Genomic DNA, 27569 nt, shown 5'->3' on the forward strand with positions numbered 1-27569 from the left:
TAGAATTTTAGAAGTTAAATTTTTGAATTAAAAGTTAGAATTTTAACATGGCGCTGTGGAGTTGTCTGAGGAAAGACTGCTGGTCGGGGATGCAGCAGTACCCACACCAGCTTCCAAACTTCGGAAAACTCTTTCACATAGAATGGTCATACTTAGAACATTTTCATATCTACAGTTGTTTAAAACTTACGTAAATTAATGTCACTAATTTTTCATGTGAGAGAGCGGAGAATATGAAAAAACAATAAAATGCCCTACGTTTCCTCATGTACTATCAAGGGAATGGCATTAATTACTTTAAAATATGTTAGGTTTTAAAACATCCATCAGTTGCTACTCTCTGGATGATACTGTAGAGACACTTACCCTAAAGTTTTCAAAGAAGTGAGACACATCAATAGGTTCTAACAGTTTAACCCAAGTAAGTAATTACATGCAACACAATCTTTGAAACTAGAAGGAAGACAAATCTGAAGTGAAATTTGGCAACGTATTATTCATCAGATTTATTTAAAAGGCATTTGAAGGACTTTTATGGTATATAGTCACTCTAACATTAAAAAGTTTTGTTGTCCAACTGAAAAAAAAATTTAGAAGAATTTAAAATGTTAAGCTCTATTCAGAAATAAAACCCATCAGTTTATAAATAAGGGAGGAGGTATTTAAAATTCTTAACTCTAATAGTCTAATGCATTTACAGTAGAGGCAGCAAAGGTGGAAACTTGCATAATATGTATTCTTCAGTTTTAGAGAGGCTGAATGAAAGGAGCAGAATAGGCATCAAGGAATTGGAATAGGGGCAGTAGGGATAAAAGAACTCCTTTGACCTGTCCCTAGGGAGCCTCTTAATTAGGCTTTCATTTCCAAAGATCACCCTGCTTGACAGGATCTTGAGAAATCTTGTCTGATCCCTTGCTCACAGCAAGATATACAAATTATAATCCGCCTATGTCTAGAAACATCCAGAAAAAGATTTCACAATATGTAATCCAAAATCGAGCAACCTTCTCATTCAAGGCACTCATCTCCATATCTAACTAAAATTCATGATTCTCTGCAGTGGAAGCATATTTTCTTTCCCTCTGGTTCTCTTTTTAGAGAATGATTATAACAGGGTAACTAGATTTTTTTTTTTTTTTTTTTTTTTTTTTTTTGGTAACAAGTTAGCAACTGGTTTCAGATCATTTGTTTTCATCTAGGTGTGAAGGTTTTTTTGTACCAGTATTCAGGACACAGGAAACAGTTGGGGACATGCTTTGTATAAGAATACCATCTTGAATAAGGTACTGCTCATTCCTGTCTATGCCATCACTGATTTTGAAATTTCACGTTTTACTTGTTCCCTTGAACCTCTATTATAGAAGTGATGGCCATTTGACTTTTATATGTTATCTCTGTAATCCTGTGTTTTGATATCCAGACTTCCACTTTTATCTTAGTATTGCTTACTGAGATAATACTTGGAATTTAACTCTTTTATGCATTATTTCTACTTTCCAGGAATCTTTCTGACTCCTTCCTGATGCTTACTACCTTCATTTTGGAAAATTTCTCATTTTTTTCTATTTATTTTAAATAGAAGAGTTTGTAGGCTGAAAAAATGTGGATTTCTTTGGGCTAATTTTAAATAGAGATATGTAGATAGTAATGTACAACAGAAATATGAAAGCTGTGACATTTAGAAAGGGAATAAAGGAAATAATTTTCCCCTTATAGAAGACTAAGTTTAGTTTATAAAGTGGGTTCCTGAAAAATCTGCTGCCTGGCAGAAATGATTCAAAGTGTTGGTCTTAGCATTACCAAGAGAATTAGAAATACTGTTCTGCAGCAAGTTTATGATAAGATCAATTGAAAGGATGGAAAATATAAATGAAATCTGGCCTATCTGTCTTAACAACAAAAATGTCCTTTATGAAGTGCCTTTAAGGTACAACCCCATGAAATAATCCAGCACACAGTAAAATGCCTGCAGTATTAATAGTGCTCAAGAGATGTTTGTTCCATGTATATAGTACACATTTTAACCAATGCAGCAAAGGAAAAATCTTCTCTGGCTCCGCATAACCTGATTGATAAGTTTAAGTTCCTTAGAATGGCATCTTAGGCTCTTCTCATGATTTGGCCTTTGCCTAAATTTCCAGCCTCATTTTCTGCCACAAACCGCCTGGTGCTTAATGCTCCTGAAACTGTTCTTAGTTCTTCAAAATTTTACTATTTTTTGCCTCCATGTTTTTGTTTTTGTTTTTAATTTATGTCCTTGCCTCTGGTCAGCTTAAAGAACTCCTATTCCTCCTTCAAACTCCAGCTCAGAAATCTCTGGGAAGTCTTCCTTAATTCTTCTCATAAAGAGTTTATCCTTTCTGCTAAACAACTCCTACAACTTGTGTATACTTTTCATTATCGTACTTATCATATTGATAGTAACATTTCCCTGACTCTGAGTCTCTCTCCCCACTGAACTATGAGCATTTATACGTATCATGTTTGTATATTTAAGGTTTGCTATAGTACCTGGCATACAGCAGTTACTCAGTATATTCTTATTGAGCTGAATTTATTTGCCTGTCTAGGGTGAACAAAAGTGTAAAACGAGACAAAAACAAGTTTCTACTCTTGAGGGGAAATTGTACCACATGGGAAGAATGATATACAAATTCATTTCAAATAACAAAGCATGTCTGTTTATCCTCTTCTGGAATAATACCAAATTCAAAGTGCTCAAATTTTTCTTAATACATATAGCTAGCCTCCGTAACCATTCTCATGAATGATAGCCATACCAATTAATTGTACCTTGTATATGCCAGACACTCTGATCATCATGAGATATATAAAGAGGAATCAGACAAGGACTCTCTCAAAGAGCTCCAATTTCAGTAGGCTAGTCATATATGTAAACAAACAACTATGATATAATGTGAGAATGATCATTTTAGAAGTATGTATAAGGCAATACAACCAGTTAATTCCTGTGGGGAGGTGTTTGGATTCAGTGTCAGGAAAAGCTCTAAACACTTGATGTATAACATAGATTGAGGATCAAATGATGAGTACATTTCTTAATTTAGATAAAGCATGAGCATCAACTTGAACGTACTTAATGTGTTTAGGGAGGATTCACTGAATAGAGAAGTATGGCTAAGCCAGCATTTCCCAAAGTTTGTTCTGCTGAACACTAGTCCTGTGAGATGCTTCTTTTAACAAAAGTTTCCATGGCCAAGTAAGTGGGAGTAATACTGACTAATTGTGTTACCATGTCATGAAATGGATCACAACATTCCACCTTCTATTAGCAAGGAGCTTACACTATAATCAAGTCCAACAACACAACTCAACAAATCCCAGAATCCTGTCTTCGAGGATTTGTTTACTGGGACTCTCCATACCAATTTCTGAGTCAGTCAGGGTTTAGTTAGAAAACAGAAACCAGGGACACCTGGGTGGCTCAGTTAGTTAAGTGGCTGCCTTCGGCTCAGGTCATGATCCCAGCGTCCTGGGATCGAGTCCCACATTGGGCTCCTTGCTTGGCGGGGAGCCTGCTTCTCGCTCTGCCTCTGCCTGCCACTCTGTCTGCCTGTGCTTGCTCTCACTTCTCTCTCTATGACAAATAAACAAATAAAATCTTAAAAAAAAAAAAAAACAGAAACCATACCTGCTATTTGAACAGATAAAATGTTAATAAAAATTGTTATTAGGGTAAATTGTTAAGAGATAATAAGAAAACAATACTAGATCACAAAGATAGCAAATTCAGGAAGCAGCTAACCCCTCTAGGGCTGGGGGATCAAAGGGAAGAATTTGGAATTATTAAAATTTAGGAGCTTAGAGGTACATCCCTGTGGAGTCCCTCAGAGAAGGTAATGGTGCTCACCTGGGATTGATGTCTTAAGAGGTGAGGGGACGTGATGAGGCTGATTTGGCAAGTGTTTAAAACTGCAAAGAAAGCATCCAAGCACTGCAGAACAACACCATGCAGACTAACATACATGCAACTGATATCCCTGAAGGAGAATAGAGAGAGATCGGAGCAGAAGAAACATTTCAAAAAATGATGCCTGAGAAATTTCCCAAAATAATGAAAGCATCAAATGACAGATCCAAGAAACCCAGAGAACTCCAGTAGTAGTTGTATACTGCTGTGTAACAAATTCTCCCAAATTTAGTGGCTTAAAACAACAAAAATTTCTTGTCTCCTAATTTCCGTGGGTTAGAAATTTGGAAGTGGCTTTGCTTGGTGGTTCTGTCACCCACTGTGGAGAAAGCCAGCAAGGCAGAAGCCATGGTGCCTTTTAACACCTAGTCTTTCAAGTCACACACGGTCACTTCCATCTGATTCTGTTTGTCAGTAGCAAATTATGGTGGTTGGCCCATACTCAAGAGGAGGGAAATTAGGCTCCACACCTCCATTTCAAATATCAAGGGGAAATGAATATTTTTTAATGTAAACAAAACGAAGATACTTGATTATCAGCAGACTGCACTATTAGAAATGTGAAAGGAAGTCTTTCAGGCAAAAGGACCATGATACTAGCAAGAAATTTGTATCTAGAGGCGCCTGGGTGGCTCAGTGGGTTAAGCCTCTGCCTTCAGCTCAGGTCATGATCTTAGGGTCCTGGGATCAAGCCCTGCATTGGGCTCTCGGCTCGGCAGGGAGCCTGCTTCCCTCTCTGCCTGCCTCTCTGCCTATTTGTGATCTCTCTCTGTCAAATAAGTAAATAAAATTTAAAAAAAAAAAAAGAAATTTGTATCTATACAATGAAATAAAGATCTTAAGAAGTAATTAAACTAAAATGACATATAAAAGACATTTCTTTCCTAGGTGACGGGGTGGCTATGTCAGTTACATGTCCCACTCTTGATTTCAGCTTAGGTCTTGATCTCAGGGTCATGAGTTTGGGCCCCAAGTTGGGCTCCACACTGGGTGCAGAGCCTACTTAAAAAAAAAAAAAAAGGTAATTTTTTCCTTATTTTTACTTGTCCTAAGGATAGTTAACAGTCTAAAACAATAGTTGCAAATTTATTGTGGATTTATAGCATATATAAAAAGAATGTGTGACAACAATAACAAAAATTGGGAAGGAGGAATTTTATGTGTACACTTGTAAGGTTTCTAGCTTGTACATGGAACAATCTAATATTTGAAATAGACTGTGCTAAAGATGTAAATTATAAGCCCTAAGATAACCACTAAAATATTTTCATAGAAATATAGTTAATAAGCTAATGAAATATGAAGGAATCATAAAAATAATTCAAAAAAGAGAAGAAGAAAGAAAAAAGACATGGGGCAAATAGAAAATAACTAACAAGGTAGTAGACTTTAATCCAACCATATTAATAATTACATTATATTTTTAATATCAGAAAATGTAGGTATCACAAGAGCAGTATGTAATGTTAAAAAGGTCAGTTCACCAAGAAGACTTGTTTGTGTACCAACAACAGTTCTTCCAAAATACTTAATACTTCCAGAAAAACTGATAGAATTGAAAGGAGAAAGATACAAATCCACAATTATATTTAGAGACTTCAACACCCTTCTCTCAATAATTAGTAAAAAATATAGAAAAACAGTATATAGGCTGCTAATTTTAGTAGAAGATACACCAACTTAAAGAAAATGGCTTATTCAAGTGAAGAAAGGTATATTTTGCATTTCTTCTTTTATTTTATTATAGTTATTAATCATTTATTTTTATAAATGCTTACCTTATATTAAAAATGTTTTTCCTTGAAAATCATGTAAATCAAGCTTTACAAATTCAGTCCCACTTTTCCCCTTTGACCTGTAATTTAACTTCAGAAACAGTCTTCATTTCTAATTCATTTTCACAAGTCAGTAGTTCTTAATATTTAAGATTTAAGTTTCCCGATAAATGTACAAAATCTATATGAAGAAAACTGCAAAATGCTTCTGAGAAACACAAAGTAGACCAGTAGACTTGAAAAAATTAAAAGATCTACCTTCTTGGCTGAGGACTAAGTATCATGAGGCTGACAGTTCTTCCCATATGAATGTATAAAGTTAATACAATTCCAATAAAATATCAAAAATATTTTTTTCTGGATCTGGAAAGTTCATTTTAAAGTTAATATGGAAAAATAAAAAGAGAAGAATAGTCAGAAAAATCTACATATGTTATCCTACCACAAAAATTATTCTTGAACCTTGCACTGTCATTTATCCTTTAAAAAACACAAAAAATATATATTTTATATTAACCCCCATATCCATCCTTTCTGCTGCTCTTCATTCCTTTGTGTGGATCCAGATTTTCATCTGGTATCATTTCCCACTTGCTTGAAAAGCTTCTTTTAACTTTTTCTGAGTGAAAATCTATTGGTAATGACTTCTCTTCAGTTTTTGTTTTTCTGAAAAATTATTTTGCTTTCAATTTTTCATATATTTGCTGGACAAAGAAATGAGTTTTTTTTTTCTTTCAGTACTTTAGAGATGTGTCTCCATTATTTTTTTTGGTTTGCATCATTTATTGAGAAGTCTGATGTATATGTTCCTTTTTTCCTTTGGCTGCTTTTAACATTTTTCTTTTTGCAGCTGGTTTTCAGCAATTTTGTTAATACTGTGCCTTGGCATAGTTTTCTTTATTTTTATTTCTACTGGAGTTCATTAAGCTTCCTGGATCTGTGGGTTTATAGTTTTTATTAATTTTAGAAATTTTAAACTTTTATTCCTCAAATATTTTTTTCTATCACCTCCTGTCTCTATTTTCCTTTTGGGACTCCAGTTATATATCTATTAGGCCACCTGGTATTATCCCAGAAGTCTATTCATTTCTTTTCCAGTCTTTTTCTCTTGGTGCTGCCTTTTGGATAATTTCTGTTGCTGTCTTCAAGTTCACTGGTATTATCTTCTGAAGTGTTTCATTTGTTTTAAATCCCATTCAGTGTACTTTCATTTTTTATATTGTACTTCTCTACAGGTTCCATTTGAATTGTTGTTATATCTTTGATATCTCTTCTCATCATGGTCATGTTTGCTCATATGTTCTTGAACATACAGAGTATATTTATATTAATTATTTTAAATATCTTTGTTATTTACATCATCTCTTATTTCTGTATCTGTTTCTACTGATTTATTTTCTTATGGTTGTGGGTCATATTTTCCTGATTTTTTTGATTGCCAGACATTATAGATTTTACATTGTTGCTTTATGGATTTTGAAGCATTTGTTTAAATAGGATTTCATTTTGATACACAGTTAAGTTACATGTAATCGGTTAGATCTTTTGAGGCTTGATTTTAAGCTTTGTCTTGGCCTGTACAGTAACCTTAGGGCAGGGCTAAATTAGCCCCACAATGAAGGTGATACCCATTCTGAGTGTTCTAGTTAATGTTCTTATATTGCGAGAGCTTTTCACTCTTGTTGGTGAAAACAAAATATACTTATCCCTTTCCCTCTGTGAACAGTGGGAACTGCTTTGCCTATTAATTTCCAGTCTTGATTACTTTCCTCTCACATATACCTGAATCAATACTCAACCAAAGACACAAGGAGACCCCTCTGCAGATCTCCAGAACTCTCTTTGCAGAACTCCCTTTTCTTTAGTACTCTGTTCCACTGACTCTCACTGCCTTGACTCCTCAAACTCTGTTTGCTGTCTCCTCAACCCAGTGAGATAACCAGACTTTATTTGCACTCTACCTCCCGGACCGGCAGCCTGGAAACTGTCTATATACAGTAAATTGGTGCAATTATTGGACTCCGCTTATTCGTTTCCTTTCTCTCCAGGATCACGGGCCTATACTTCCTATTATCCAATATCTAAAACCAGTTGCTTTTTTTTTTTTTTTCTGTTTTAGCTATTTTTTCCCCTAGATTTTTAAGTGGAAGGATAAATCTGGACCCAATTACTCCATTTTGGTCAGACGTAGAGGTCTGTCACTGCTTTTATTAGGCCTTTTGATTCCCTCATGGGTCATGCAGTGGTTGTGACACTCGGCACAGGTAATACCCTTCAGATGAGAAAGCCAGATTTGTGCTAAGTTATTAGTACCAGCAAGGCTACGTTTTCATGTAGGGAGTGGGTGTTGGGCAAAGCACAGATGATTCCCAGATGTCCCTGACAATAGCACGACCTCTCATTTTCTACTGTTCTTAAAAGTTCATTCTCTGACTGATTTAATACCCCTTAATGAGTGGTTCTGTTTGTTTCAAGAACTACAATTACAAGTCTACTTCTCCAAACATCTTAAAGGGAAGATCTGTGGGTGTTAAACTTTCTGTATTCTCATGTGTCTGAAAAATCTTTATTTTGTCATCATACTTGAGTGATAATTTGACTTGCCAAAGGTTTCTAGGTTCAAAGTTTTTTTTTGTTATTTTTGCTCAGTATCTTGAAAGTATTTTTCTGGGTTTTGTTTTTTTCCTATGACTAATTTTACTGATGAGAAATATAATGACAACGTTTCCTCATTTTTTCCAGTATTAAGTATTTTCCCTTTGGAAGCTTGACAATATATTTTACTTTCTACGAGTTTCACCATGAACTTAGATATGTTTTTTAAACTTACTTTTGACCAGCATTTGATAAGTATTTTATTTTATTTTTTATAAAGATTTTATTTATTTGTCAGAGAGAGAGAGAGCACAAGCAAGGGGAGGGGCAGGCAGAGGGAGAAGCAGGTTCCCCGCAAGGAGCTCAATGCAGAACTTGATCCCAGAACCCTAAGATCATGACCTCAGCCAAAGGCATACACTTAACCAACTGAGCCACCCAGATGTCCCTTGATAAATATTTTAAATCTGTACACATGGGTCTCTTAAAAAGAATTCTGCCAAATTGTTAGTCATTTTATTTTAAGCCATTGCCCACCTACCATTCTCTCTACTTTTCCCTCCTGAAAATATGTAATCTAATGTCATTTCTCATATATATATTACATTTTTCTTTTATCTTGGTGTTGGGAGCTTTCCTCAGTTCCATCTTACTACTCATTAATTTACTTTTTATCTGTATTTTCTCTGCCACTTAGCTCATTTTTCTGAGTTTTTGAAATATACAGTTTTTATTTCTGAGCTGTTTGGTTATTTTTCTTAACTACTAGGTTATTTTGTGTGTTTCATCACCTATTTTTATTTGTTGATTTCCTCTTTTATCTCTTTGAAAATATTAAGTGTATTCACTTAATATTTCTAACCCATATTTCTATATTCTGTTCAGCATTTGCTGGTCAATTTCTTGCTTGGATTGTGTGGGGATAATCCCACTGACTTCATACAGTTGGATGAAATTAGATAATATTTAAAAATTCAAAGTACAGTAGTAGCACAAACAATAAACCTACTTTTTTTAAAATCACTTTTCTCATCATTTGACTATGTTCTGTTCTTTGATTCTCATTGATATTCCCATTTTTACCCCTTCGATTTTCAGCCATCTATTACTTTAAAAAGAAAGAAATTAAAAGTGCACATGTCATTCATTCCTTCTCCCAATTGTTTTCTTTTTCCATTTTTGATCTTCCCTAATTGGAGATTCTGTAATATCCCTCAAGATCAGAAAGTTTCTCTTGGTATATCTCCTGGTCGACTAACAGCAATTTTTCTTATATTCTACATTTTTTTAAGGGAAGCCTATACCTACTTCCTGTGTTGATAAATTGGCTCACTAAAACTAGTTGTTGAAGTGAATACTCATTTCTTTTCTCAATTGAGTAATTATCTTTATTAAATTAATGCATGTAAAATGCTAGCACACATCCACATAGTGAGTTCTCAGTAAAGTTAGTGATCATTATTTTAACTTCTTTATCTTTCTGAAAAGAGAATAATTTAAAATTGGTGATATTTTTAAAATATGCTATTATACTAAGATAGCAACTAACTGTTTATTCACTAGAAAATATAATGAGAAGAGAAAACAAAAACTGATTTGAGGGTTTCTGTCTTATTTAAGGGAGATGCAAGTAAAACTTTTTATAGGTTTTTAAGGATTATAAAAATAAGATTGTCCTCAAAGGCAATAACATTGACTACATAAAATCAAATTCCTTCTGATCCTTTCCCTGCTTCTAGTATTTGGTAAATGTAATCTTGTCGTCTATTCTAAGAAATTATTCTAAAACACAAAGTTTTGAGCATAAGGATATCCAAAATACCTTTTTTTCTTTTTATTTTTTTTTTAAATACCTTTCTATTTATACGTGTTTAAAAACTAGAAGTATCTGGGCTCCTGGTTGGCTCAGTGGGTTAAGCCTCTGCCTTTGGCTCAGGTCATGATCTCAGGGTCCTGGAATCAAGCCCTGCATCGGGCTCTCTGCTCAGCAGGGACCCTGCTTCCTTCTCTCTCTCTCTGCCTGCCTCTCTTCCTATTTGTGATCTCTCTCTCTCTGTCAAATAAATAAATAAAATCTTTAAAAAAAATAAAAATAAAAACTAGAAGTATCTTGTGAATTTATTCAGATGATACTTAAAGACTCAAACAAAATGGGAACATGCTTGTAATGTCAGAAGAAAAATGTAGGATAATAAATTGTAAAGATTTTTAACTCAAATATTGGAATAATGCACAGAAAAAAGACTGAAAGGAAATTCACCAGAATATTAACTATGATTGGTTTAGAGTGATCTTTTTCTGTATACTTTCCTGACAATTTTTCCTATAATTTTCTACAATGGATGAATTGCTTTAAAAATCAAGGAAATAGGAAAAAAAAAATCAATGGTCTGGTATTAGCTGCATGACTTAACTTACAAGTTGTTCAAATCAATTGAGATAGAGTATGTGAAAGCATGTTGTAAACTATAAACTGAAGTAGTAAGCTAAATTATTGTTATTATCAATAACTGAAGAGTAATATAATTCATCTTTTGAACTCTTCATATGGAGAGCTCTCTTTTCGACCAATTTCGTCTAGTTTATTTTTGTCAATACAAATGGGGTTCCAAAACACTTGGAAAATCTCCCTAAGGATAACAAACTGTTTTATCTTTTTTGATATTGGTTTGAACTATTACTGTGATAATAGTAAACAAAACCCTTTAAGCTTATTTTGCCTCCTGCTTTTTACCCAGGCAGCAGCAATATCTCCCTTAAAAAAAAAAAAAAAAAAAAAGAAAGATAAAACTATTGACATTTAAAACCTACAACTTTCTCTAAAAGGTGAGTTAGTTAAGTCATGGGCAACGAAAATACCAAATTTACAAGAACAAATGTGTGCTTATTAAGCAACGATTAACTGCTAGTGATTTCATATATAGATTATCTATAATTTGAATGCAATTTTCTAAATTTTTTTTAACATGAGTAGTTTCAGAAGTCCTTTGGTGTTTAATAACATGTGCTATTATTAAGACAGTTGTTAAAATGCAGATGTTTTGTTCAGGCCTGACCCTTTCAAGATACTGCCTAGGAGAATGTTATTACTTGCGATTGAACTATTTTGGTGCCTCCCAGCTTCTTTCCTCCTTAATACCAGTTTTGTGACTGATGCTTTGGTAGACAATGGAGATTTCACTGTGAACAGGCCAGATACAGATCCATCCTTGGGTTGTATGGAGCCTAGTCACACAAGTATTTGAGTGTCTAGTGTGCACCTAGCCCTATCCTGAAAATTTTAGGGTTCCCAAAGGAAAAGATACTCTGTATATGCTGAAGAGCTTTTGAGTTCTTACCCTGTAGCATGATATTTTCCTGACTGCAACATACTAGCTTATTTTGACTTTACCTGAGTTCTGAAAGAGAAGAATTGAGAATAACAAGTCAGTCAGCTTCTTTTCATCTAAGACTAGGAACCCACCTAAACTGAGGAAAATCCAGGTGTCAGAAGATTCATTTAAAATAAAATACTGGGCGCCTGGGTGGCTCAGTGGGTTAAGCCGCTGCCTTTGGCTCAGGTCATGATCTCAGGGTCCTGGGATCGAGGCCCACATCGGGCTCTCTGCTCAGCAGGGAGCCTGCTTCCCTCTCTCTCTCTCTCTGCCTGCCTCTCTGTCTACTTGTGATCTCTCTCTGTCAAATAAATAAATAAAATCTTAAAAAAAAATAAAATAAATAAAATAAAATACTAATTCTGCCATAGAGTTTTAGAATTGTGATGTAGTCAATCATATCATTTTTGAATAAACTAATGCTGTTGTGCCATATTTTCTTATGGTCATGTCAGATATGCAGATATATGGGATATATAAATTCTGACTAGCTAATGAGCATCACAAATGAATGTGGTAATAGCTAAATCAGTAGAGGCTATTCTTTAGTTTGTATAAACTTAATGTCATCTGAAAGGATCTACCATTTATTTTTAAAAAATAATTTATAAGGTTTATAATATGGGATTTTTCACATACAAAATCTCACAATGGAAAAGTAAATGTTATTTATTTAATGTCAACTTTATAACATCTTGCATTTAATATTTGTATAGTTTTATGAAAATTAGGACAGGAGTTTATCATAAGAGGACACTTCTCTGGACTTCTGTGGACTGCTTGATATAAATAAAACAATTCTAAAACAGGTTTACTAATCATACAACTATTTCAGAAGTCATGTTAGAATGTGATTTTTAGAATAGGAAAGTTTAGAATATAATTCCAATTCATTTTTTATGGTTTAAGTATATGAGAGAAGTGTCATGTAACACCATATTATTTGGAGGAGAGAGGGCTTGCTTTTAGGGAAGTGAGAAACTCCATTTTGCAATTATTAAACCTCTATCTTTCTGTCATGCCAACCCTGACCTTTAGTCACCAGCCTACCCCTATATGTTTCACTCATCCTTATCCTGTTCTGTAGAGAATTTTGTTCAAATAGTATTCTTGGAGAAAGTCATATCTGTTCCTCTGGCCCAATGGAAAATCAATCTAGCCTACTCCAACTGGGTTCTCATTGCTTCTTCACAATCTTGATATTGATCTCCCATTTATTCCCCAGCACACTTCCCTCAGCAGGTGCTTCAGATCTTTCTGCTCACACATCTAATTCACTGCTTACACTTCCCATTCTCACCAGATAATATCCATCCTACTTTACTGAGAAATTTATAGATACCTAGTGCTCTTTCATTTTGCCTTTTCTCTACTTTAAAGCAGCAAACTTTGAGTATCAACCATGTGGCAGGCTCTTGTGCTTATTTCTGGCACATACTAGGTGCTCAGTAAATGTTACAATGAATGTATGTGTTGATGAAAAGATAGGTTTAGAGGCTGAAAACAGGCTCCTTAAGTAGAGGAGAATGAAAGAAAGGAAGCTTGCATTAGATATTATGACCTTGGATGTTCTTTCTTAGTAAAGTAGGATGGTTTCCTCTCTCAAAAGGAAGGGGTGTTTTTTATTTTCAGGGCTAGACTCTTCATACCATTCCTTTTTTTCTTCCTCTCTGAAAGTGATTCAGCTCCCTCAAAGGAGGACAATTTCGCTACATTAAGACCCCCCCCACTGAAACCCATCACCATCATCAACAACTAAAATTCTGACCCTGCTGACTATAACTATCCCGTTTTCATACTTCCCTTTTGCTCAAGTGCTCTGCAGTTTCTACAGTATACTCATTTCCTTGTCACCTGTATTGTCCTCTTCATTCACTTTTATCTGTTTTATTCTCATCTATACCAACTAAAATCTCACCCCCCCCCCTTTTTTTAATCTCACCTATTTTTTAAGACTCACCTCTCACACTAAGCTTCCCTGGCCCCTGTAACTAGAAGCTTTCTCAAGGGGCCAGCATTGTCTGTGCTGCTCCTATGACATATATCCTAACCTGCCTTCTATTTCTATCCAATGCCATGGGTTTCATTTCCCTAACATAGTCAGGGTTCAGTAGATATTGGTTGAATGAGCAAAGGTAAGTTGAACACCTTAAGTGGGCATGGCAAAAGAAAAAAATGGTTAATCTTTTTACAAAATAAATTTTTGTCTTTGATCACTCTAATAATTCATTTTAAGTACTGTTTCCATCCGTGTCTTGCCACTCCAGTGAATGAAATTGTCAGGAATTTGGCTAGTTTCAGTTTTTAGTCAGCAGGCTGTTACTAGAAATGGTGATAGTGGTATAGCCTTGGTTCCCTGCCTTTATTGCAGGAGGAAACTAATACTGCCTTATATCGTACGTATTACTAAAGTCTAGATTTCTCCAATGAAACTTAAAGGGAATTGTGAGACACCTCCGAAAGACTGGTTTCTGAACTGATTCCAAGGAGGATTTTTAAGACTACAAATGGGAATTTCTGGTTTGCTTTCAAATGGTTCTGATATTCTTCATTTTGTCATGTTTTTCAGCTGGTACTGGTTATCACTGCACTTTATCAAATAGCATCCCCATTTCAATTGAGAATGAAGAGGTTCTTGGATAAAGAACTTGTAAAAATCAGGTACAATAATAAAGTCATGGATGATTCTTGGAATTTGCTAAAATGAAATGCTGCATCTAAGTGCGATGTAAATGCAACATCTTAGCCATATAAGATCATTATCATAAAGTAATCATCATGATTTAAAAAAAACTCTAATTGAATCATTATTCTTTCCAAAAGATCTGAATTCTAAGAATACTTCTCAGAAGCTCTCAAACTTAATATGGAGCAGGAAATATTGCAATGAGTCCTCAAGAGTGAGAAATAAAAAAACAGTTGTGCTGTTCTTTCATTGTGCTTTTTAAATTTCATTATTCATAACTATATAGTACTTATGTGTGGTGAAGAATGTAGTCATAGGGGAATGCATCTGTCAGCATATTAGTATATAAAAAAGAATAAAAGTAAAAACAAAACAAGCACACTCAGTAGATTCTCATATTTCATATTTGAAGCTTTAGCTGTATATTCCTTTTTAAAACAAAACTAAGAAAACAATAAATAAATTTTTTAAAGATTTATTTATTTATTAGAGAGAGACACACACACACAAACAGAGAGGACAAGCAGGGGTAAGGGCAGAGCGCCGGCAGGGGGCAGAAAGCAGACTCCCTGCTGAGCCGGGAGCCCAATGTGGGGCTTGATCCCGGGCCCTGGAGATCACAATCTGAGCCTAAGGCAGACACTTAACCATCTGAGCCACCCAGGCCCAACAATAAATAAAATTTTTAAAGTGTATATTTGTGACATAACTAGGTTAAAGAAACTTTTATGTAGTTGAATAAAGCTAGATCTGTGATTTCTTATTTTGACTGCCTGGGTGATACCAATAGCAAAATAATGCCCAAAATATGCATATCATTTTGTAGCTATAGCTACAAGGACACAAATGATATTTTAACATTCAATCAGAAATATTACATATATAAATTTTAAAGAAATCTAACACTAAATTTTGTGATGGTTAAGATTTTTAGTGGAGTCTATGGTCAGTATAAAATTTCAAAATTTCAAAATAATGTTCAGAGATTGAAAATACAATGGATGTCAAAGAAGAGAAAGAAAAGAGATTATAAACAACTCAATAAGATGTTCAAAGGATCTTTTGAGCTTGATTCTTCACCTACCACATTAAAAAATGAAATGCCTAATCCTATATATTTACAGAATCTATATTAAAGTCTTTTAACTTAGTCATTCTGTTTTTCAGTCTTCTTGTATCTTGGCATTCTGAATCCCATACTGACCTAAGAAAGCTGTTATATCAGGCAGCATAGGCTACACTGCAGTGATGTAGGCCAACACTGCAGGCTAGGCCTAGTGGCTTCAAACAAGTTGGTTTCTTCCTCCTGTTACATGTGCATCGTTAGTTGGCTGGGGACTCTGCTGTACATTATCCTCATTTAGAGACCCTGGCTGAGGAAGGGGGTCTACTCTTTCACAATTACTGCAGGAAGGAAAAAGTAAAATGGAAAACAGCACAAAATATTAAAGCTTCTCCCTAAAAGTGATACGTGTTCCTTCTGATCACATTTATTGACTAATGCCATGGATATGGCCATGCTAACTTCAAATGGGGTCAAGAATGATAATCCCCTCATGTGCTCAGAAGGAGAAAAGCCAGAAATATTTGTGTACTACTGAGTTCCACATCTACCTTAAAAAGATTAGAAATGGCAATTATTTTAACTCATTCTCTGTTCAAGTAGATTTGAGTGTTGCTTCCTTTTCTAGTTGCAGAACTAGAAGAATATCAATGGGTGATAGCTTTCTTCAAGGATTAAATATAAGAGAATGTTATATGGAACATTAGAGTGAACTGTTTTATTCTTCTCTCATTTGTTGAAGACTCATGGTCTTCTTTTGCCCCCAGGGGGGCTATAATTTGGCGGGAAACATAAGTCTAGGCTCCATGAAACAACTGGAGGATGAGACAGACTATCATATCATTCCAGTGAATGGTGATAAGCCACATAATAAAATCAAAATGGTAGATGAAATTAAGTGAAAGACCAGTGTTGAGTGAGTTAAAATTTCCTTGAAGAAAGTATACCTACCATTAGATGGACATGAAATACTAGGTTTAGGTTGATAGAAAGAAGAGAAACATAGCAACTAGGAAGTCAGAGACAGGAATGAGCAAGACAGGAAGAAGCAGAGATGAGATTTGCTCAGCTGGAGTAAAGTGTAAAATTAAAAGTTGAAGTGGCACATTAGGGTTAGTTTTTTGTGAACTTGAACACCAAGCTAAAACATTTATATTTGACCTGATGGGAAATAGTAAGAAACTGTGGATTCAACCAAAGCCAGAATAAAAGAGTGTTTTAAGTTACAGGAGTTTTTAGGGCACACCTGGAGAAGAAACTCCTAGGAGGTTATGTTTCGTTACAAAAATTTTTTGAGAAAGCTGAAGACTGGGTTCCTTTTTGACCTTAAGGAGTTTCAATTTGGTTAGTGAGATAGACCATGCCTTTGAGATAAAAGTAGTCTTTGGTTAAAATTTCAAGTATAAATTTGGTCACTGATGGAAATGCTTTCTCTAGAAATAGTTAAAAATAAACTCAAATTCAACTATTCAAAAAAGTTTTGGTTATCCTACCTGGAGGTAAGAGGTTGATTTAATTTATGTTACAGTGGTTAAGAAACCCACACTTATTACCATATTTTGTTTTCAAATCATGAAAAAATAAAAATTCATTTTGTCCTATTAAAACATGAACCATGGTTTCATAGGGAAAGCATGGTCTTTGGAAGGAGACATATCCAAAGTCTGCAATTTGATAGAGAAGTAGAGAAGGTTAAACTACTCTACATTCTAGAGCCTCAATTTCCCCAACTACAAAATGGCAATGATAGGGATACTTAGGTGGCTTAGTTGGTAGACCATGCTATTCTTGATTTTAGGTTGTGAGTTCAAGCTCCTTGTGTAGGTAGAGTTTAATTTAAAAGAAAAAATTTTTAAAGATTTTATTTATTTATTTGTCAGAGAGAAAGAGAGAGCATAAGCAGGGGGAGAGGCAGGCAGAGAGGAAGCAGGCTCCCTGCTGAGCCAGGAGCCCGATGTGGGACTCGATTCCAGGACTCTGAGATCATGACCTGAGCCAAAGGCAGACACTTAACTGACTGAACCACCCAGGAATCCCTAAAAAATTTTTTTAATAAATAAAATAGCAATAATAATTGTATATATCTCAGAGTTGTCATTAAATAATGAAACATATATAAAGTGCCTAGCATGTAATAGGTATGATAGTAATGTCAATGATTATATATAAGCAAACACTAAATATTATCGAATTGAAATTTACGGAAAATTTTCCATCTTCATATATTTGTAAAAATTATAAAATTAATAAATTGTAACTTAATGATTTATTAACTAAACTCTACCTCATAATATTATTTTATTCTAGAAATAAGGAAAAAAAAGAAATAAGGAAAAAAAAAACATTTTAGATCAGAGAATGCAAGGTTATATTTCTAAAGTGTTCATGATCTTTGATTGGTTTGTTCCAGTTAGCAGATGTTCTCTCTTCCTACACCAAAGGCAGCAACTTTCATTGGTGACTACTCACAAAACTTTGTGGTAAGCAGTGCACTCCTATTTTTGAGATGAGAAAGCTATATAAAATAAGTAGCACTCAAGAAGTTAGTTGAAAAAGTAGTAGTTTAATTCATGGCATTTGGTTTATATCACTATGTTGACTTTGTGGCTCCCCAGTAGCTTTATAGTACCTTGCCTTTCAGAGGAAAATATGGTTATGAGTGTGTCAGATCTTCAAACTGTATCACAAGGACCACATTTAGTCAATCTGAGGTCCCTGAGGATTTAATCACTACCCAAAATTGTACTCCTGGTTCTTTCCCATATCTGTACCATACGTTGAGTATAGGAGATCTGAGAGTATGATAATAAATAAAATGAAAATGAAGAAATAAAATAGAAATTCATATTTAACAGCCTTAAGGTGGTGATCATGAAATTTTAATCTGAAATTGTCTTATTAAATTTTAATTTGAAAATGCCCTATATATAGACTGATGAGGCCTTTAGCTTAATGGAGTATTAAGGTCTGATATTCTGTCTAACTGGGTAGATCAGAGCAGTGGGATACTAATGTTCTTAGTCTAAGCAGTTATGAAGAAATGAACAATGGTAATCAATTTCCTGAATATTTATTTTGGTGGCTCCTCAAGAGATAGTCCAGAGTTTGTGCTTTATTGGACAATCATCTACCCCATTACCACTTTGGCATCACTGGTCACAGATCTTAAAATGGAGTGTGTATGTGTGTGTGAGTGTGGTGTGTGTGTGTGTGTGTGTGTGTGTGTAGAAAAAAAAAATCACTTAAGGTGACAAAGTAAATTCTCTGTTACTCAATTAGACCAGGTAAGTATTTCAGCCTGAATGTGAAGGGATGTTTGGACAAATGCATTTGACAAACCACTGAGGAAAACAGACCTTTGCTATTAGACACGAGTGCTCTATGCCATACAAACAAACAAACAAACACATCCACTCCTCCTAAAAATAAATAAATAAAGAGAAAAGAAAGGGGGAAAAACAGCACAGCTTAAATGATAGGTTTTGTAAATGTTCTGCTATTTTACAGTTTTTCAATTGAAGCCACAGTTTCCTTTTTCTTCTTTCTACTTTTATACACACAGCCTGGAAGATGGACATTTGGCAAGCCATAATAGACTGCTCCTTTCCCAGGTATCTCCTGCTTGTTTCCTTTATCTGTGAATAGGAAATGGCTTAAAGGCACCTGTGTGATGAAGGTCCCAGGGGCAGCTGTCTGACTAGTGAATGCCTGATTATGTGTTAACATGCTTTGTCAGATATTGGCAGAATCCGTTCTCTTCTTTTGCCTTTTCAGCAAGGGTACCATTGACAGCCTGGCTACCCATTTATAGAAATGTTGTCCATCAAACTGTGAGGAAGGACAATAGTGTTTTTCTGTGGCCAGTGACTGTGGGAAACTTTTCTTTGGCTATTCACGCAATTTTTGTAGCTTGCTCTGAAGAGGAGAGACTGATGAGTGCAAAAAGTACAATTAAGCAAAGCCAGACTTCAATTGAAGGCTCTAGTGTAGTCTGCTGTTCTCATTTTTTTTTTTTTTTTATTTAGAGGGGGGAAAAACCCTATGGGTTTTCACGTTGCTGTGTGGCATTCAGCAGGGGGCTATTACAATCCTAAATTTTTTTTCTAGACCACCTAATTCTAAGTTAAAATTAAATGTAATGAGAGCCACTTGGAGTTCTGAATATTTTAAAGCATAATTCCCACAGAAGGGATTCGACCTAAACTGCAGTGAGCATCAGTTGGCTAATTATAGCTGCATTTTATATTACAGCAGGTGTCAGATGCAGTCATCTCAATAAAGTCCACATAATACTCTGGGAAATAACAAAGACTTTTCTTTGAATGTGGGTACTAATTTCTGCTAGGTGTCATATGAGCTTTGATACTTCTTATTGGCATTAACAAGAGCACTGCAGCACTCAGAAATGCTTTTTGCTTGGGATGAATTGATACTGTAAAGCACTTACCAGTCAGACTTGGCAGATGTCAGTAGTTAATACTAATGTTGCAGAGGTCGGAATATAATGCAAAGAGTCTTATGTAAATACTCTTAGATGATGGGCTGGTTTTGAGAAGGCGCCTGAGCACTGCACCAACTCACTTAATGAAAGTTAAATAGATAGCAGTGGGGTATCTGCTTTTACTTTGGCTCCTGCTTTATTGCAAGTCCTTCAGAAGTGAAGGGCAGATGGTAAGGCAGTAAACTAGGTGAACAAAATACACTGGACTTGGGTAAGGACTTGTTATGTTCGTGGTACTTTCCTTGAACTTGGGTGGGTAATTCAAATTACTAAAGTGATAGGGCAAAAGCATGCCAGAAGATAAGGGCTCCTGTGCATTTCCCGCGGATGAAAAATAAATTTTAGAAAATATGTCTGCAGCTGAAATACAATTAGACAATGGGCGAGGCAAGAGGGATGTCACTTTGAAATCATGATAATTGTTCTGCACTGCTCTTTCTTTTAGGAGTTTTACAGTTTGTCCAACCTCTTGTAGTCACATTGGATCACAGCAAATGAGATCAAAATGGAAGACCTATTAAAATCTTGTTATAAAATACCAAATAAGCTAATAGAAATATTATAATATATATATATTATATATAGCTAATAGAAATAATATAATATAATAATATGAACTCTTTACACACATTCCATTCTGGGATCAACACTATTTATTTTAAACCTAATTCAGAGCTAAACCTATATATTTTTTTAAACCTAATTCAGAGCTAAAAAGTGAAGGCAGTTTTCCTTAATTATATCTCCCAAATCAACTTTGGGGTCTCATTTTGGCAGGCTACAGTTTATGTACATCTCACAGCAAATTCTGTAGGGTGCTGTCAGCAAGTAGAGAGGACTTCAGGAGTTTAATATTCATTTAACATTGATTCAATGAATGAATGAACACTGGCAGGAGCACAGCACTGTTAAGCCCAGCAGTAAAATCTCAGATAAGAAGGAGGACGGACACATTGGGGCACCTGTGTGGCTCAGGTCATAATCTCAGGATCCTGGGATCAAGTCCTACATCAGGCTCCCTGCTCAGCAGGGAGTCTGCTTCTCCCTCCTGCTCATACTCTTTCTCTCTCAATTAAATAAATAAAATCTTAAAAAAAGAAAAAAGAAAGAAAGTGAACACATTGTCCCCAGAGTGCTAATCATCAGTTCACAAAAGCAATATCCCTCATAGCTGTTTTGAAGATCGTATATGTTCATGGATTTTGATAAAGTTCAGGACCAAATTGTGAAATAGTATGAAGCGTTGCAGAGAAATCACTACAAAGAAGAACAAGTCATCTGCTAATGGCAATTCTTTCCTTACAATCCTCAATAATGTTCAAGTGTTTTTAATACTTAATACTTTAATACTTAAATACTTAAGCCTCTGTATTCACTTAAGTGAATAATAATTTTATTGATTTTTTTTCTTACATAAATTATTTCTTTATTATAAAAATTTAGAAAACATATAAGATACAGACAAGAATTTACATACATATAAAATATGTACGTACATTTTAAATAATACAATTTTAAATAATGGGATTTAAATATTTTATAACTATCTTTTTAAACAAAGCATGTGATATACTAAGAGTATTTATATTATTGCATATTCTTTCATAACACAATTTTTTCTGATCAAATCATATTCTAGTACATGGATATGCCATACTTTCTTCTTAAATTTGTGATTATTGTACATTTAGATTGTTTCCCATCTTAGTTTTAAAGTCTGTTTTGTCAAATATAAGTATTGTTACCCCAGCTTTCTTTTCACTTCCGTTTGCATGAAAAATGCTTCTCCATCTGGTCATTTCAATCTGCATGTGTATTTAGGTCTGAAATAAATCTCTTGTAGACAATGTACAGATGGGTCTTGTTTTTTATCCAGTTCATCACCCTATGTCTTTTGATTGGAGCATTTAGTCTATTTACATTCAGAGTAATTATTATTGATAAGTATGCATTTATTGCCATGTTGTTACTTGTTTTATAGTTGTTTTTGTATTTCTTCTCCATTCCTTTCTTCTCTTGATTTCTCATGATTAGTTGGCTTTCTTTAGTGATATACTTGGATCACTTTCTCCTTATTTTTTTCTCTTTATTATTTTCTCTTTATTTTACTTTTTCTTTTATTTTTTCGCATCTCTACTACTGATTTTTGATTTGTGGTTACGCTTCAGTTTATATATATATAACATCTTCTGTACAGCAGTCAGTATTAAGTTGATGATTGCTTAAGCTTGAACTCATTCTTTACTCCTCCCCATGTTTTAGGTATATGGTGTCATACTTTATATCCTTTTATTTTTTGAGTCCCCTGGCTGATTTTTACACATATACTTATTTTTACTGCTTTTGTGCTTCTACTTTCCTTACCCTTACTTATAGTCTTTCCTTTCCACTCAAAGAGTTCCCTTCAGTATTTCTTGTAGGGCTGATTTAGTGGTCATGAATTCCTCTAACTTTTGTTTGTCTGGGAAACTCTTCATTTCTCCCTCTATTCTGAATGATAGACTTGCTGGATAGAATGTTCTTGCCTGCAGATTTTTTTCCTTTCAGCACTTTGAATATATCATGCCACTCTCTTCTGGCCTGCAAAATTTCTGTTGAAAAATCAGCTGATCACCTTTTAGGGTTTCCCCTTCTCTGTAAATGCTTTCTTTTCTTTTGCTAATTTAAAGTTCTTTCTTTATCACTAATTCTTGCCATCTAAATTACATTGGCATGGACATTCTTGGGTCGATTTTGGTGTAGGGGGGGTATCTCTATACCTCCTGGATCTAGATTTCTATTTCCTTCCCCAGATTAGGGAAATTTTCAGCTATTAATTCTTCAAATAAATTTTGTGCCCCCTTTTCTTTCTCTCCTCCATCTGGGATACCTAATGTACTGTGAATGTTATTATATACTTGATGGTATTGCTGAGTTCTCTAAGTCTGTCCTCATTTTCCATAATTATTTTTTTCTCTCAGCTGCTCAACTTGATGACTTTCCATTACTGTCTTCCAGGTCACTGATTTGTTCTCTGCTGCTTCTGGTCTACCATTTATTTCATCCAGTGTATTTTTAATTTCATTTTTATGTTCTTCATCTCTTGTTCTTTTTTACCTCATGTAAAAAGGTACTGATGTACTCCACTCTTTTCTCAAGCCCAGTAAGATCTTTATGATCATTACTTTAAATTCTCTGTCAAGTGTGTTACTTATCTCCATTTTGCTTAGGTCTCTTGCTATGATTTTGTCTTGTTCTTTCATTTGGGACATATGCCCCTGTCTCTTTAGGTCTGTTTCTGTGTGTTAGGAAAGACAGCTACATCTCCTGTATTTGAAAGTAATGGCCTTGTGAAGAAGAGGTCCTATAGTGCCCTGCCATGCAGTGTTCCCTGTTCATCAGAACCTGGCACTTCAGGGATATCTCCTACGTGTGATGGGCATACCCTGCTGTTGTAGCTGAGCTGCTTTTTCCTTCAGTCCAGTTGTCTACAATGGCTCTTATTGCCTGTTGTGGGCAGTGTTTGGTTATTGTGGTGTTAGTGAGCCAGTCTAGGGATGCCTTGGGCTTGAGTTCACTGTGGCTTAGAAATCTTTTGGTACATCAGTTCTTATCATGCTTCACATAATAATTATACCGAGCCTTCCTCACCCTCCCCCAGGCTAATCTGGTAAGATTCACAAAAACCAGAGAGAGATTTAAGGCACTAATTTCTATGTTTTGCATTGATAATAAAACAATGTACATTTTGCTTTAATAGAAAATTAGGGATAGTAAGTGATCTTGGAAGTATCTTTGGGCTTTACCTTTTTCCAGGTAGAGTACCATCACTGTAATCATTGAACTTAAAGAAGTAGGAGAGGTTAGCTGATCACATTAATACTGCATGTAACCCTCATAGAGAGCTAAGATATTCATATTTTGGGATATTTTCAGTTAAGTATATAGGTCCTACCTTAGTAATGTATTCCATAATTTAATATTCCGTAATTTAATACAATCCCTTAAATTATTTGATATATGAGACACAAACTGAGATAGTTCCCTGATATTTGGCATTCCTAAAGTCTGTCTGGGCTGTCTACATGGTTTTGGGGGAACCACTTTTTCACCTCTAGACGTTAGTGGGTTTTAACAGCTGGGTGTGATCATGGAAAGAGTAACTATAGGCATACCATGAGATATAAAATCAGACACTGGGAGAATAAAGAATTCACCAAAGTAATCCTAACAGTCTGAATAAACAAACAAATAACAATAACAAACCCTGGAATCAGGAGACCAGTGCCTGTTTTATATAATACTTCTCTCTAGGGGTGGACACAATACCTAAAGAGGGCCTGAGAAAGCCTTCCATGGCATCTTTTATAATGGGAGATGTTGGGTAAGATTTCTCTCCTCTCTGAGAGGATCTGAGGATATGTGTTTAGGACTGCTGGCAGCCATGTCACCTTCCTACACAGAAACTGCCTGCAGTGGGAGAGAATAAAGCCAGCATGGAAGAAAGAAACAGAACAAGAGACAAAGTGAGGAGAGAAACCAAGAGAGAGAATACCTCCAGAAACAGCTGGGCAGACAGACTGACCCATCTGATTCTAGGCATCCCAAAGGCCAGTGTCAGGACCTCTCCCTGTATTATGGCTACATGAGCCATCTGTATCTCCTTTTCTTCTTTTACACGAACTACTTAGAGTTCTCTTACTTTCATATAGAGTCCTGGCTAACATTCTAAATTTCTTATTTGTGTATCCAGTAAAATCTCTAGAATTTACAGTTAAAAGTTAAAAGTGGGTTCCTCTTCTCAGAGTTCTTACTAGAGAATCAAAGAGAAATACTGAGAGTTCACACTAGGGAGTTCATACATGATAGTCCATGAAACCTTCTAATTTTTGTTTTAGTGACTATGTAGGAAGGATTTTAACTTCAGTTCTCAGATTAATTAAACCTGTCATTCATTCTAGAATCATTGATTGATTTTTTTATATGCAAGGGATAGTAGTACTACAGAGGAGTAAATAAAATAGCTCCCTTACCTTGAAGAGGCTGCCAACTTGGTAATGATCATAATAGCAAACACTTACATATCTGGGCATTGTCTAAGTGCTTGATATTTAATCCTTACCACAACCCTATAAAACAGGGAGTTAGTATTGCCTCCATTTTATGGATGAAGAGACTGAACCACAGAGGCTATAAGTAGCTTGTTCACTATCCCACAGCTACTAAGTGATGGAGCTGAGGTTTGCACCTGAGCCGTGTGGTCCCAGAGCCTAAGCTCTTAACCTCTACTCTACTGCCACTTCTGGTAATAAAGACTAACACTTCATAACAAGAAGTCTTTACATAAAAAAATAAGATGAAATCAAAGAGGGAGACAAACCATAAGAGACTCTTAACTATGGGAAACAAACTGAGGGTTGCTGGAGCAGAGGTGGGTAGAGGGAAGGGGTAACTGGGTGATGGGCCTTAAGGAGGGCATATGATGTAGTGAGCACTGGGTGTTATATGCCCATGAATCGCTGAATCACTGAACTCTACCTCTGAAACTAATAATACACTATATGTTAATTATGAATTTAAATAAAATTTTTAACAAAGGTGAAGTATAGACATCCATTTGTATTATTTATATAGTATGTTTCAGAAGTAGTAGATCTTTACTGTACCTGTGTAGAATGAATCTATAAATTATTAAAGTATTTACATATATAAAAACATCTGTATTATCCCTTACACATAGAAAAATACAACATGGAGATAAATAGGTTTAGTTACATGTTTAGCAATTAAAGCTTCTCCTTATGAACACAAACTTCTTTAGTGTTTTCTAACATTTAACAACTTTTTTGCTGATTCCAAAAATGATACATTTATTTTAATATATAGAAAATATAGAAAATTTTAAATAATCCATAATTGCACTATTTATATATACCCATTGATAATATTTATTATTTAATTTATGGTATAATCATACAATTTTTATTTCTGTTAAGTCGGACAGTAGTATCATTAGGTCCTATTTTTCCATTTCACTGGGTATGGAAATGTTGATTTTAATACATCTTTTTAAGTTTCCATTCCAGCTTAGCTTTATGCGGATGCTTTTCATGGGGTTTTTGATTATTTATACTGAGATTGGTCAATAAAACATCCAACTGCATTAATATGATTCCTAGAAACTAAGAGTGTGTAACTAACTATACATTTCACAGCTGTTATACCTCATTTAATTTAGTGAATGTTGCTGGATACTCGTAAACAGGGCAGATAAGCCACTCCTTGTTTGAGAAGCACCAATCAAATTTCTTTTTTTGGAGAAATAATTCTCTCTATGTCCTGCTGGAAATATTACCTAAAAAAACTCAAAGGTATTTGATTTTTAAGATTTCATCATTAAAATGTCAATATTATGGAATCTTAATCCTAACTAGTATCAGCCAATGTCTTTTTAACATGTTAGATGGAATTAGCTGAGTTAGTGCTCTGGAAAGGAAACCAGTATCTGGGAGTGAGGAGAATGAGACTGAATGGAAGTTTAATCTAATAGTCATGTGGCATGGGTTCAAATCCTACCTTTACCATGGCCTTATTGTATTCATTATCTATACCTCAGTTTCCATGTCTGGAGAGTAGGAAGCATTATTATTAGCTATCAGTTACTCTCACAATTTACAATCATCAATCTACATTAGATGAGTTAATACATGTAAGATGTTAAGAAATTCTTTTAACAACTTTCTTTTCTTTAGTGCCTACTATGTGCAGAACACTTTAAGGTGCTATGGATTCAGTAGTGAACAAAAGAAGTTTAAGAATAAAGTCTCTGGGGGCACCTGGGTGGCTCAGTTGGTTAAGCATCTGACTCTTGATTTTGGCTTAGGTCATGATCTCAGGGTTGTGAGATTGAGCCCTGAGACAGGCTCTACTCTGGGCATGGAACCTGCTTGAGATTTTCTTCCTCTTTGCCCCTTTCTCTCTCTCTCTTTCTGTCCCTCCCTCTCTAATAATAATAATAATAATAATAATAATAATAATGTCTGTGACCAAAAAAGAAAAAAAAATTGCAAAAGGGGATAAGTATGCCAGTTTTGGCAGGGAGGAATTCAGTGTTAAATAGGATGGTGAAAGAAAGCCTTGCTAAAAAGATGATTCTCAAACAATTATCTGAAGGAAGAGAGGGAGTAAACCTTGCAAATATCTGGAGAAAGGGAGTCCTAGGCAGAGAACAGACAATGCAGAGGTCTGGCAAAAGTTGCAGTTACAGATAATATAAAAGAATTCTGATGTGTAGACACTCTGAAATATATATGGGCTGTGGGTCATGCCTACACACAAAAAAACATAGTTAAATCAAAAATTTAGTTTAAAATTTTTAAAATGCTGTACAATTAATTGCTGGCATGACAACATGAGGAGTTCTTCTGATTTGCTCCCCAGTGAAAATGGTCCAAAAAAAATTTTTTTTTTTATAGATTTTGTTTGTTTGACAGACAGAGATCACAAGTAGGCAGAGAGGCAGGCAGAGAGAGAAGGGAAAGCAGGCTTCCTGCTGAGCAGAAAGCCTCATGTGCGGCTCGATGCGGGGCTTGATCCAAGATCAAAATTATAAACAGAGGCAAACAAAAATAGATCATTCAAAACTTCTGGAAATGATCCTAAGGC

At 35.0% G+C, this 27569-nt stretch overlaps 1 long non-coding RNA gene across 1 annotated transcript in view; it reads left to right on the forward strand.

Moving 5' to 3' along the window:
- The window catches only part of LOC125104202 (uncharacterized), a 68709-nt gene that overhangs the window by 804 nt on the left and 40336 nt on the right, over positions 1 to 27569 (forward strand). The window contains exons 2-4 of the long non-coding RNA XR_007128612.1: positions 14245 to 14403; positions 17835 to 17904; positions 18987 to 19035. This is a non-coding gene — a long non-coding RNA (uncharacterized LOC125104202). The remainder of the gene's footprint in view (positions 1 to 14244; positions 14404 to 17834; positions 17905 to 18986; positions 19036 to 27569) is intronic.

Source organism: Lutra lutra, chromosome 7 (genome assembly GCF_902655055.1).
Source record: "Lutra lutra chromosome 7, mLutLut1.2, whole genome shotgun sequence".
NCBI lineage: Eukaryota > Metazoa > Chordata > Mammalia > Carnivora > Mustelidae > Lutra > Lutra lutra.